The 14257-nt window shown below is 37.0% G+C and overlaps 1 protein-coding gene across 3 annotated transcripts in view; it reads left to right on the top strand.

Moving 5' to 3' along the window:
* Positions 1-637: 637 nt before the first annotated feature.
* Positions 638-14257, top strand: part of LOC126917941 (small conductance calcium-activated potassium channel protein) — a 240366-nt gene continuing 226746 nt past the window's right edge. For 2 of the 3 annotated variants that reach the window (XM_050725394.1, XM_050725395.1), the window contains exon 1: positions 638-1127. The gene's annotated coding sequence lies outside the window, so the exon portion shown is untranslated. The remainder of the gene's footprint in view (positions 1128-14257) is intronic. The other variant, XM_050725396.1, reaches the window with a different exon arrangement.

Consider the following 14257-nt stretch of genomic DNA (forward strand, 5'->3'; position numbering starts at 1 on the left):
TTGCACATACATCGAGTTTTATACATTCTCGAAAATGGCATTTCTACGATAATTCGACTTTACAACAAATATTTCATATTCAATAGCATATACTTAATCTATTTGTCCTCCTTATCGTAATAGTTAATCTCACAACATAGTCATATTATTATATCTAACATAGAACATTGCTCGTCCCTCAATTCAAACGTTTCATAATTCAAAACAAATATCTAACTGGAAACAGTACCACCATGTTCTTCACAAAACGCGCGAATTCAAAACTCGATAGTATAAACAGCATACGCATATACGTAAACAGTTCGTATGCAAGGTTAGTTCGTACCGTATCAAGAATATAAAGCAGTACCTGTATACATGTATTCAGGCGATTCTTCTGCGTTGCCGGGCACATCGCAGTTATTCGTCTCTTTTGACTGAACTATCCCTTTTTACCGTGAAGTAAAACAAATACATATATGCGGGAGCATCGAGGAGAGATCGTAGCACGTCGCGTCGTTCACCCCTGACACGACCACGTGACCCGAATGGCGTCGACAGCGAGTGCGACGGCCCTGAATGCCGAGCGAGACGGTGGTGCACGAAACATGCCGATGCCGGCCGACTACGCACGAGGGCGTCGCGAAGGCAACCACGTTTTCTACCCTCGGTTTCAGTCTGTCGTGGTGTGTCCTGTCGACCGGCTGGTGCGGTAGTACACGCGCCCTTCTCTCGCTCTCTCCCTCCTCCGTTCGTCACTCTTTCTCTGATCGGTGTTTTCTATCGGTTATATACACTCGCGTGATTTTAATCTGCGCGCGCCAAATTGTCGTTGCTCCCGTGCAACGTTCGCGGCGAGGAGGGAGGTTATTCGATGGAGGCACGGGGTCCAGTGGAAAGCCGGCGAACAGTGTTGTGAGTTCATTTTCATGTGAGCGCGAAGCGTTTACGGTTTCGGCTCGATTTTACCGCGTGCTCCAATCGAGGACCGGATTGACAACGGAAGGATTAGTGACATCGAGAGGACCGTCCAACGGCGCGGATTTCATCGTCTCGTGACCACCGCAACGGACATGCATCCGGAGAAACGCCGTACCACGGACCGATAAACGTGGCTGGCAGTTGACTCGATGCAGAGGGACGCTAAGGTAAGAGTTCAATGTACGACAACGGCACCGTTGGCACGCGAGAAACTTCGCCTCGGAAAAATAAACCTCGTCGGATCAGGTTCGAAATGTATTTCGTTCACTATGATCGGTTGGTACACCATGCCCGCCTATTCTGTCAACCGTTCCCCCTCCCCCTTCACGCGAATCGTCTCGCGCACACTTCGACCGTCGATCCTTCGTGTTTTATACGTGGACGCCGCCTCGTGACACGTACGTAGCGCGTTACTTTCAACGAAGATTAATTTCCGCGGTATACCACGAGTGTGTTTCTAGATGTCCCCGTTGCTATGCAATTTCGATGCGTTCAATGACACCACATCACGTTCCTATTGTTTTAATTGGCTAAACTGATCGATCGAAACTTTTATAGCTATATGTGTATACGATTCTTTCGTTAGGCGACGAGAGCAAATGCGTCTTATTTGAAATGTCTCGTTTTCAATTAAGTTTCGGGGTAACCTTTAGATAGAAATTATGAAAACATGTAGCTATTAGTAGTGTAACGATCGTCGACGTCGTGTAATATCGTTCGTATACGTTTACGAGGCGAGCCGTAAATATAAACAGAAGTTGAGAATTTCAAAATACGCTTAGATCATTTATTTAATCGTTTCACGCTACACGTGTATCGTAAATTATTTGACAGATATATGTGCATTGCAAGTATAGGCGTATATGCAGCTTCTTAATTCGATTTGTAAACAGTTTCATTTAGTTACAGGCGAAAATGATAAGAAATACGTAGTAAAAACAAAATGCGATATCCATTACGATAATCTGCTTGAATGTTATATATGATAATATTTGTTTTCATGTGACATTGTGTTTGGTTTATGTATGTTTTAACTTTCATGTAGGCAATCAAAATGCAACGATTATCCAATATAAGTCATCAGTATCAATCCGGTACAAGTTTCAAGCTTTAATATTCAATATTTAAATCTTTTTTAATTCTTTTCAATGTATGATCTTTCTATTAGAAAACAAAAAGTTCTTAAAAGAAATATAGAGATGATAAAATATGTCCCACTGCAATTACAATAAAAATGAATAATCAGACTTCAATTTGAAATTTAATACTGTCGTTGTAAGCTGCACATCGGACTAGAAATGTATGTTAGTTGAATAAATTAAACCATTCTTTATACATGATCACTTTGAATATAATCACAACCAGTGGTTAATTTCAGTGGTTAATTAAATATCATCAAATTGGGAGTAATGTATTATGACTATGTTAACGCATTTTCGGATTAACCCGTTTTAACAGCAGCTCTTTATAATAAAAATTGTATTTAATATTCCCATATGCCAGTAAAATATGTACTTAAGTAGAATAAACTGAACCATCCTGTATACGTGAACATATCCAATGTAAACACGTGTGTTGTAGTTAATTAGGAATCATTAAATTGAGGGCAATTTATCGTTACTATCTAATTTCCGGGTTGACATGCTTTAACAGGCCCGAAAAAAGGGTGGTGTTTATTAATTGGAGCCACGAATAGATAAAAAATGTGTGTGCTACGTATTTAACGAGGCGCTGCGTGTCTTTCTTCGCGCTGGCGTTGAAAAGGGCAAAAATAGCGCTGGAAGCGTGTAATTTATTTGCCTGTATGTACATAGCGATATGGCAAAGAAAACGCAAAGAAAAAACGATGAAAGCGAAGAGCGTAGTCAATGTATCATTGAACAGAGTAAAGAAGAAATTAAAATTTCGCCATAGGAACTTCTCAATATATATAACTTTCTGTGAAATACGCGGAAAGTTTGAGATCGTTCTTTATTTTCGTGCGAAGATTTCATGATCATTTTTTGTGTAAAAAGTATAAAGGTAAATGAAACTCGTGTTTTATTTTGTTTTCTTTATGCGGTAAGGTGAGAGGCTCGAAAAACATTGTTATTATATAGCGCGAACAGACGGGGTGTAAAACAGTGTAGGGATGGATTGTAATAATACAGGGGGATAGATTAAACGGTTCTAGAAGTGGTTTGGTGAAAGTAACACACCAGCATTACTGGGCAAAGAAGGAACGATATAATGGAAGACGAAACGTAATTCAACACGAAGTAACTTTTATGGGATCGTAACGGGCCGAAGAAGAAGATATATTGATAAGTGAAACGAATGAACTTTTTATTCGTCGGATTACGGACCCCTAAAGGAGGGACGTGATAACGATAAAGTGAATGGAATACATTTTTTCAAGAGGTAGTAAGATGTAGTAGGTTGTAGCAGGGTTCTCTCTGACACCTTAAGAAAACTCATTCTCGGGGTGGAAGATATATCTCTGTATGAAGAGGCAAGTTGTTAAATAACAAAACGGAGAGAGAATTTGTCAAACAGTGAATTATGATTCGTACCAACGGAGTAATAACGTCCAATTCGAATATAATCGTCATACTTTGCGGTTGAAACAAAGGGGAACTTAAAACGTATCTAAATGAAGTTACTCTCATTGTGGTACTTTGCATAAAGCACGAGTAGGCAAGCTTTGAACGAAATTTTCGCATAAATTGTTTTCCAAGGGTTGGTCCGCGCCTGCATAAAGCAGTCTAATTACGTACACTGATAAAATTTAGCGAAGGATGGTCGGGAGATAATAAAGTTGCTTCTGTATCGTGGAAATTTGAAAATCTCATTTGTACCAGCAAAGAACGTTCGATCCTTCGTTGTCCGTTTTATTCACTGTTCTTCCTTGTGACTTGCTTTTTCATCGCCACCCGTTTTGCAAAAGGTCCCCTAAGCATTGATCAAACTTTCAAAGGTTCTGTTCATCCGTTTCTCAAGTTTGTGCTCGCATAGGAGGTCGCTCGTATCAGGGACTGCAGAGAGATTCGTAGGTTAATATGTTCTTTCACGACAAGGTTCGCGTTGAAACAATAAATGCACGAAACGCCGCAATAACAAACTGTCCTTGATGGGGAAATTTAAATATTCCATTTAAAAGAAGTTAATCTCCTTGCAAGAATATTTCCTCGTGGCTCGACTTTGATCACATTCTTGTCCACTTCGTCGACTGCTTCTATTTTTGCACTGAAATATCGTTATTACTCATCCACTGCTCTTCTTTTTTTTCTACAAGCTCGTATTGGGAGTTCTCAAAATTGAGCATAAGCGCTCTGTAAACATGCTTCGATGTTTTCATGTTTCGAACGCGGTCGCTGGCAGAACGATGATGCCGTTAACACGTTCTCCTCGAATGTTGAAAGCACTGTTTATATTCAGTAAAGGAAACAAAAGCACATTGTAACTGCGTCACGTTAATAGTAATACAGCTGTGATATTCTACTCGTTCTGATATATCGCTTATTCCAAAAATAGGATATTACAAGATAAATTTAAAAAATGTACACCCGCAGCGGATTGCTCGATATTAAATTGGTAAATATAGATAGATAAACAAAAATAAATTAAATACACCGTTCAAAGGAATGAAGGAGATAGGGCGAATATTAGTTTACCGATGCTTTGGATCTCTTGTTGCGGAATATTTGTGGGCTTGGTGTGATTTATCAATGAATCCACTACTTGCGCGAAAAAACTGTATTTTGTAATTCATTGCGCGATCCGTGAGAGCCGAAGAATTTATCGCAGACTGAGCTGGAAAATTTAAAGTACTTTTAAAAACTGTTATATATATGTCATACGAATGAAGAAAGGTATGTTGCTATTTAGATGATCAAAACTTAATGGTCAATATATAATGATTACGTCGTATGATTGAAGTATAGGTACATTTAATACAATGTAGATGAAAGACATTTCTTCTTACGCCGAAGAAATATTTATTAGGACGAAAGAAAAATTGAGCCGGGAAAGATAAAGGATTGTTACCCTACGCATTTTGTATTTCGGAAACGATGCTACAATTTGTCACGTGGGACGATCTTGAGTCTGCTGTGTGGTGTTCTCCATGCAACACAACAGACAAGAATTTATCGAATTCGAATCCGATGATTGATGAGGAACTCGCGTGTTGGAACTATGATCTCTTCTTATCTTGCGAGAAATGGTACAATATAAAGTAAGCGGAGACATAAGTAATCTATACGAAAACGAAGATTGCTTATTGCATGCTATATAAAATGTAAATCATCAATATAATTCTGGATTGCCGGAAGAAAATTTTATGCGGATGTAATCGAGTTTCTGATTGAAGAGCACACGGTGGAACAAAAAGCTGATAATAAGAAATACTTAATACATGCAAGCACGTGTATATACTTAAATTGAGTAGAGTTAAATTTATGAACGCGGCGACACATTTTCAGAAGAACAATTTCACGTAGATCCCATGGGAGAGGTGTAATCTTAGCAAAGATGATAGAAGCGAGAGCCCCGCTTTGGTCGTTCAAAAAGACACGAAGTAAAACAAGAATGTTACTTTTAATCATGTAATGTTGTTGATGTGTTACTGAATCATATATTCCTTCATCGATTAACAATTTATTCACAGGAGAATGTGATACACATTGAAGTGGCAAATGAAATAGATATCTATTAAATAATCATAGGTTATGAAATAAGTAAGTAAGGTTAAAATTTAAAATGTAAAATATCCAGTGGTTTTACGAAACTTTAACTAGAAAAAAATTGGTAAAAAATATATAGAAATGACAGCCTACACTAGATTAAAGGTTTGATTTTTAATTCCAAATTTAAAGTTCAAATTTAAAGGGCAAAGTGATGATTTTATTACTTGGAAGTCGCCGATAGAAAAAGAATGGGTCAATCGGATTGGTGGGCTGAGATTCCAACCCGAATCTTTCGCAAGTCTGTCCAGTGTTCTAATAATTGAGTTCTCTAAGCCACCGATCAATTCCTTTTTGTTACCTTTGATATTAAAGAATTGATCCTTCTGAGGTCATTCCGGGCGATGTTCAAAATTTAATGTTAAAAAGATTACATGGAACGAGTTGCAAATAACAAGTTATGTCATCTTTTCCTATAATTAATCGGGAGATCACGGAAAATGATAGCGGGACATATAAACTGACAAATACTTCAACGAGAACCGTAAATTTGAAGTGCGCGAGTTTTATACGTCAAATAGAGTTTGCGAGTGGTGATATTTTTTCGTGACGCGAAAGGGTAGAGATCGTGGCATGGAAACGCGCATAAGCGTGACAAGGCATAGATTCAAATTTAACCAAAAAGGACAAAAAAATACTTCCCCGGAGCAAACTACGTTTTGCATAACGAGAATCGAACGTTCCTTGTTTACCTATATCTGTTTCAAAACATACGCCTGGTCGAAGCAAATATTTTTAGTATCTGATATTTATGCATATTCACTAGCACTTTACATAATAATTTATACTTTTTATTGAAAAGATGTATTTCGTTATTTAATATTTCATTCTGCGGCGTTTTAAAATCGCAGTTAATTCGCTTCTCAGATTTGGATTTAGAATGAAATTGACAGATTTTATGCCAGAAATACTTTTACAGAAATTATTAAATGGTTATATTTTAAAGATTGTCGATGAAGACGAATCTTGAATGAAAGAGCGAAGGATGAGAGGGAAAAAAGAGCAGAAAGAAAGAAAAGGATGGAGAAAATGAGGGCGTATAATGTCTGCTTGATGCAAAAATTTTATATCCTACCACAGCAGTACTTAACTCTAAATGTTGTTTTACTATAATTCATTAAAGACCTCTACCACAGCTTTTACCATAAATATTCTTATTTCGCTTGAACTCTTTACAAATTTTTAACCATATATTTCCATAATGCTTAAAATTAAAATAATATCATCGAAAACGTTATATTAGAAAAATTCGAAAGGATTACTGCAGCGGAGTAAGCGATATTTGCGATTAGATTTTCCAGAAGGAACCCGATAGGACCGAGCGCTCTTTTACCTGCTCTTGCGTAAATGGGAGAGGCAAGATTTATAGAAATCTGTCGTTAGAGTTAACTTATTTATCGGACAAGAAATGCAATGAAAATCGTGACAGAGATACCACCATATTAGAGAATAAATTCGAATTTCACAAATTTAACGGTTTATAGAACCTCATCCGGAAAAGCTTCCACTTTCCAAATAAGATAAATAAGATTAGGAAGACACGAAACGGAAAGTTGGTAACGAAATGGACCGTGAGCATCAATAGCACCGGAGACCATTGGATAACTCAGTCTCTGGATCGAAAACTAAGATCAAAATATCGTCTTTTCGTCGAGAGAAGAATAGAGCTCGAATCCCATGGTATTTGATTGTTCACGGGAGGACTGACCCGAAGCGGAAGAAGTGGTATATTTCAGAGGCGAGCGTCGTGTCAGCTCGATTGCACCGTCGATTTTTGGCGTGAGATGGAAAATTGAAAAACCCCTGGCCCGCGTCGAACTATGCCATCCATTCAACCAATCGACTTTCAATCCTCTCTTCCTATCTTACGGATAAGAGAAGGAAAGAAGAAAAGAAGAGAAGAGAGCAACGCTTTTGTGAAGCGTCTTCTCCCTTCTCTCGAAACAAATTGAATTTTGCTAGAGTCCAAGAGAATGAGGAAAAATGGAGAAAGGGTTGAAGAGAGCGTGTGCTAGAGTGAAATAGAGTCACGATTTATTTTTACCTCGGACGCAGCACCGGAAGGTACTGTTTTTTTACTCGATGTAGAAGGTCTCGGGTATCGCTGAGAGCTTTCCAAGTACAGGAAAGAAACCAGAGGGAAAGGGAAAGGAAGACAGATCTTCGAAAAGATAGAAAGGAAAACTAGAGGCGCCGTGACTCCGGAAGAAAGTTCAAAGTGCACCTCCTCGTCTTATCCTCGAGATGCGTTACGCCGCTTTACCGCATCTAGGGTGTGCCCGTTGTTTTGTACGGAGCTTCTAAAAGTTACGTATGACGAGAGGTTGCCCCTTTGAGCTCGTCAAGCTTCGTGCTCATGAAAATTACAAGCTGCATCGTAACGAGCACGATCTTCAAATACGACTATGAAACTGCCTTTGATGTACGGAAACGTATGTACCGATGAATGCGCTATTTTTCTTTTCGAATTGGCGTTTCACTTTGGATTCTGCAAATCGGGACGACGTAGTTTCGTGTATTGTTCAGAAAGTTTTAATTATGTTCTTCAAAGAGACGCGTGTTTCTTTCGTTTCAGTTATCGATCATTGGTTTTTTAAGTGTATTTTGTTTCTTAAATTACATTTAATTTTAGTTAGTATAGATTTTTGTTTGACGTAGAATGGATCGAATTCTATTATCCCGTCAAGAAGTAAGAAAGAAAAAAGTAATTGGTTCTAATCATAATCGAGTTAGGGTCAAGCATTGTGAACAAGATTTCACAATTATCTGATTATGAGAAGATCTTGAGAGAGTTCTAACGAGGTACGAAATGATCAAATGCTTGCCGACCTGTAATTTTGTTACTCCCAGAGACTCGTTTGCGGTAGTTGAAGAGCTCTTCGACAAGAACGAGCTTTTTAAGTAATAAGTGACTTAATATATTTTGTCGACGTTGATTGTTTGTAATTTTTTATTATACACGAGGAAAGTGGAATTTTCAATGCTAGAAGGGAGCATTAATTATTTCGAACATCCAATTATCATTTAGTCAGTTCAGTTTACTATTGTATCATACGTTAATGTTAATTTAATTCAACGTAATAATGTAATATACGGAGATATGTTATATTAGCAATATCGAAATTAAATTAAATCTTGGTAATTAATGCTTATTTTACCAAAGGATGGTATGAAGCTTAACGCGTCGAATTTCATTATATTATTGTATTTGTGTTTGTTTTTAACGCTAGAGCTTTACGGAACCGTGCCCACCTCGAACGAAATACCGAAGAATCTTAATGAACTTGTGACGCGTTAATCGCGCGAATTGAAATTTACGATTGCAAACACGGTGGGTGATTAATCGCGAGTATTATCAGAGACGGTTCGCTGTGAAATATTAACGTAACACGATGTAGGCTTTACATTATGCTAACTGCAGCTTTACCTTCTAAAATATTCCCTGTATTATCCATATCGGGATATCTGTATCGTGAATCGTTTGTTTTGTCACGTATTTCGAGTCATATTCTATAGATTATTTGTTATGTTGTCCTCTGCTATGGTATTGCCAAATAAACCTAAAACCTAGAAAACCTAAATAAAAACCTAAAAAAACCGGATGGCGAACAGACTTATTATATAACCTAATATCTATCAATCTTTCTAAAATTACGTTTTCGTTACAAAGCAAAATTCCTGTGATTTTTTACTATATCATAGTTCATTTTTTTTTTCTTAGAAAATTGATTAAACTTTTGCGATTTTCAAAGACCCTATTGGATCTTTCGAACGAGCTTCAAAGAAAGAAACGTAATCGAAGATTGAATCGGAGGCAAAAAGAACGCTTTAAGCGAAACTGGATGACAATAAAATCACGGAGAAAGTTAGAAATTAAATCTCCGACTGAGTTCACGTAGTTGCGCATTTTTATGTATATTTGAATGTATAAAGTAAAGCGATCATAAAGTTTTGGATATTAATCTTTAGGATTCTTATTTTTCGTATCTCTTTCTAAAATAGGCAGATCCTTTTCTACAGTTCAGGTATACGGAAATAACCAAAAACGTTGGAAACAGACAGCATAATGTGCTCCTAGTTTAAAGCGGAACATGTAAATCAAGTGGAGCTTTCGTGCGGCGAGGACGATGTTCGTTGTAACGAATTTAATTTAATAAGTTTCTTTGGTCATGAAGTAAACGTGTAAATAAGTCGTGCGAGAATGGCTGGTTATTTGAATTATGTATAAACCTTCTGCTCCTCTTTCGTTTCCGTGTTACTCTATGCGCTCTGAAAGAGATGTAATATTTTATAATTAAAACACATGCAGAGAATAATTTATCATTATATTCAAAGTTTGAAGCAATTAGTGGATAAGTTCGTTGAATATTGAAGTAACCTGCAAAACCTTTAATCTCCGCGTTTTTCCGTTCAATTTTCTGCAGTGTAGCCACCCTGCTTCGTTTTGCAAGAGAAGAAAATCAAGAACACTTTACAAAATACATCCGACTTGCGACAGCGGAAGAAAATATAAAACGAGGAAAAGCATTACTCGCTTGTGTTAGAATGAGTATTTCACGGGCCGTTATGTTCGTTTACCGTTTTCATCTCGTAAATTATTTCTTGGCATCGATCGCTCTAATGGTCACGCTACACTGAAACCTATTAATTTGCAAATTAGATGCAAAATGAATTATTGATCGAGATTCCGTAGCTACGCTGGAAAGGAGATCGCCGTTGATGCGTTTCGCCCGCAACTCGTTAATTTGGTATGTGTAAAGCACGGATTTTCGAAAATCGCCAAGTTTATTATTACCGATGAATCATATATTACGAAACTATAAGTTAATAATTGCTTCAAGAGAAAACCTGTTCCATGTTGATATTGGATCATTCGATGAAGAGAACATTATGGTTCTCGTTTCAAGATGAAGACAGAAGATAAAATTTTAAAATTCATGTTATTTTAAGATATAATCGTCCTTGGTATTGATAACTAGTCGTTAGTCGTGGCTAATTTGTTTTAAAATATCTATCAGATATACGTATATCTCATAATCTTCATTTATGCAAATGTTATGCATATAGTATCTTCGCAATAATGTATCTCTTTCAGAAAATGTATTTGAAACAGAATGTATTATAGGTTATATATCATAGTCAGAGCAAAAATTGCATTCGATCAGTTTGTCTGTGTAAAATCCACGTAATATCCTGATATGTCATCGATGTATGAATTAATTATTAATACAAGGTAGAACATATAAATTTATAATTAGCGAGAAACAGATACTAGCGTTATTTATTTCGTTACTGATGATTAGCGTATTCTGGTATTGCGAACTTTTCTACCGCGATAGAATGTATTTTAAGAAGTGGCTATTTTTAAAAATAATACTTGCTTGAAAATTCATAATACGCGATGAAACCTAGTAAAAGATAATAGTCTAGCGGAACGTGTGAAACAGAACGAATATACCATAAAAAGGCATAATATTAAAAACGTAACTGCCAGAGTGGCTCTTTTATCCACTACTTTCCTTCCTTAAATCGCCATAGATCTGATGTTACTCTTCAATTACCTCGTTTTTCCACAACTTTTCTTCTTTACAAAACCTCTGAAACACCTGGCTTGTTCGTCGCCAAGCAACGTACGTTATTCTTTCCTCGCGCAATTCATCTTTCTTTTACATGCGAGATTCCACGGTATACGTCGAGCTGATAGACTTTTTTTAGTATTTAATAATAATAATAAACATAAGCAGGAATTTCCCCGAAGGCATTTAAAAATGTCCATTTAGGAATGTTTAACTCTCGGAGCTATCGATAAATTTGCATTTCAGAGCATCGAGATTCCAAGGAGACGATAGAGGCGGGGACACCGTAGAGCCATTGAGATATTTGGAGCATTAACAGGGCGGCGTATAATCATACGCAGCCTAAAATCACCCTATAACGGTTTAACGATCCTGTCCTGCCGCATTCTTTTTCTCGATTACGCGTTCGCATACATTTGCATAGTTACGCCTTGAAATATCGAAATTGCCTTTCACCGAATCTGACGTTTCCGTTCGACGCAACACGTAGACAAGGGTCACATGACACGTCGATTTGTGAAACAGGCGATTTACCTTTGTCAGGCTCTGCCCTTACAAGGGATTATGCTTTCGATATCGATAGTTCATCGATGGCTGCGTTAGAATATCAAGAAACGTAGAATAGAACAAGATCGTGTAATAAATTCGTCGACATTTCTTTAAAAGAGAGTGGAAGATTTTTATTTTTATATTATAAGATCTATTTTATCACTGATATATACATTGTTTTGTTCTATTATCCTTATTGTTATTAATTATTCAGTACATAAATGTGCAAAGTTGGGAAGATTGCACGGATTGTCGTGTGTTGAAACAGTATTGATGTTTTCGAGGTTGCATCGATAATGGTGCGGTTAGTAGCTCTTAGTTAATTCTACTTAGCAAGTAGAGTAGTTTAATGGTTCGTTGTTTGGAAGCATATCATGCGAGCTAAGTCAACGTTCATTTTAATATTCCGCGATATTGCGCTGTTAATAAATGCACAGCGTCAAAATTTGAATTAGATACAAACAACAACAATTTTCATTTAATTAAAATAACTACAAAAAATACTCACACACGATAAACCACAAAATATTCAAAATTCAAGATCGTGTTTGATTGACTGTCCTTCGAATTTCCCATTTTACGCTTTAGTTTTTGTCTTTTCAAAACGCTTCGATCTTCTATTATACATGAAACTTGCACACCACAGTCTTTATAAAATTAAATAGACATTCTCAGGACGAGTTTAGGCACAATTTATACTTTCAACTAAGAAAGCCTTGCAATCGTTGTCCGTTTAATTTATGTTATGATTCACCTATGAGGTTTCACGACATTAGGTGAGCACATAACGTATGGATTCGAGCGGCATTAAAATTGGGAAATGAAACGCAGAAATATGCAAGAGGGTGAGAACAGATCGAAATAGCATGTTATAATCGCGGGAGGAGAACGGCTCGCGACTGCAAAGGATTAAAGCAGAGAAAATATTGGCGAGCAGCGCACCAGTTCAACACTCGAGATGTTGCATTGAGAGTCGAGAAAATTATAAATAAACGAACGCTCGTACGGTCGCGGCAGGGGAGGCCTTGGAAGTATAAAAACGGATAAATCGATGTGCAAAAATTGTTCCACGGCGATTTGAAAAGCCATGGCCATGAGATCGTTTGGGTTCAAGATCAATCACACTTTCGATATCGGTCGCGATCGTTGTACAAATCGACGTCGCGATGCCAGTTTCCGCTGCTTTTACGATCGATGCACTAAACGCATCTGCGAGATGATTTGCAAACGAGCTCGTAAAATTTATCGTTTTCCTACTTTTTTGTGACGTTATAGGGAACGTACGAGGGAACTGCGCTCGTTTTCCGATCGTATAAATTATAATTTTGCAGCTTTACCGAATTATTATTTCCCTCTTGCGATTGCACCATGTGAATTGTAGGGAAATACATGTGTTGCACGCGCATTCTCCTGCAACACGTGCAAGTTCGAGTTACCGATCTGTTGATTTGGAAAATTGTAGCGATTTGAGAGTAGTTGATTTTATATATCTACTATTTAGAGTAAAGTGTTCTACCCTCTTCCAATTAAATTGATATTATTGATAATGTTTGAACATTTTCATTTATTTGTAATATGATTTATTATTCCATGAAAATTCTTTAAAATAGATAGCGGTGAGAATTAATAATAGATAATTGTGCGGTAATGTGGAGAAGATATTTCACCGTATTTGGAAATGAATTCATCACCTTTAATTATTATTTCACGTTTCTGTCAACGCTTTACTGCAGTGGCGCGTGTTTTAATAGCGTATCTGCTTTCGTGTTCGCAATTTAACCGCATTTCCTCTAAAAAGGAGAACTGTGTAACGTTCTTTGGTCTTGTTATACGTAATTCGACGATATTTTCATCGGGACCGAAAAACATTTGTCCTTCCGAAGGGAAACTTTGTTCTTTCGTATCTTACATTTAGTTGGTTTGCTGGATGAGCGAGACGTCTAAAAAATTACACATTAATAAAAAAAAAAGAACATTTCATATATTACAACCTAACAATTATTTAGTAATTTTCTATTTCAAAATTTCTACTTTAAACCAAATTTTAGGAGAATTTAATTCTCTTATTTGTCACTCTTTCAACAAACAGACAATATCCTTTTTCATTTATGTCCTCGCTAGAAACATAAAATATTTGGGAACAGCAATGCATTAGACAAAAAATGTGAAAAGTTGTTCTATAAGAGGGTCGATGTTTCTTACCCTTTCTCTTCGAGATATTCCGACATCTCCTTGTGGAATTCTGCTATTTGCCGTCAATCAGAATCACTCAAGTGTCAGATGAGTACACTTTGATCCTGACAGGAATACCTTTTCATGGTATTTCGTACGTCTATTATCGACATTTTCACAACGATTCTCCGTCGGAAAAGAACGTCTTTCTGGTCGAAAAGAAACGTTTTGAGAGAGAGTCTCAAGCACGCTTCTTCGCATTCCTTCTGACGAACG

Source organism: Bombus affinis, chromosome 6, assembly GCF_024516045.1.
Source record: "Bombus affinis isolate iyBomAffi1 chromosome 6, iyBomAffi1.2, whole genome shotgun sequence".
Lineage (NCBI taxonomy): Eukaryota > Metazoa > Arthropoda > Insecta > Hymenoptera > Apidae > Bombus > Bombus affinis.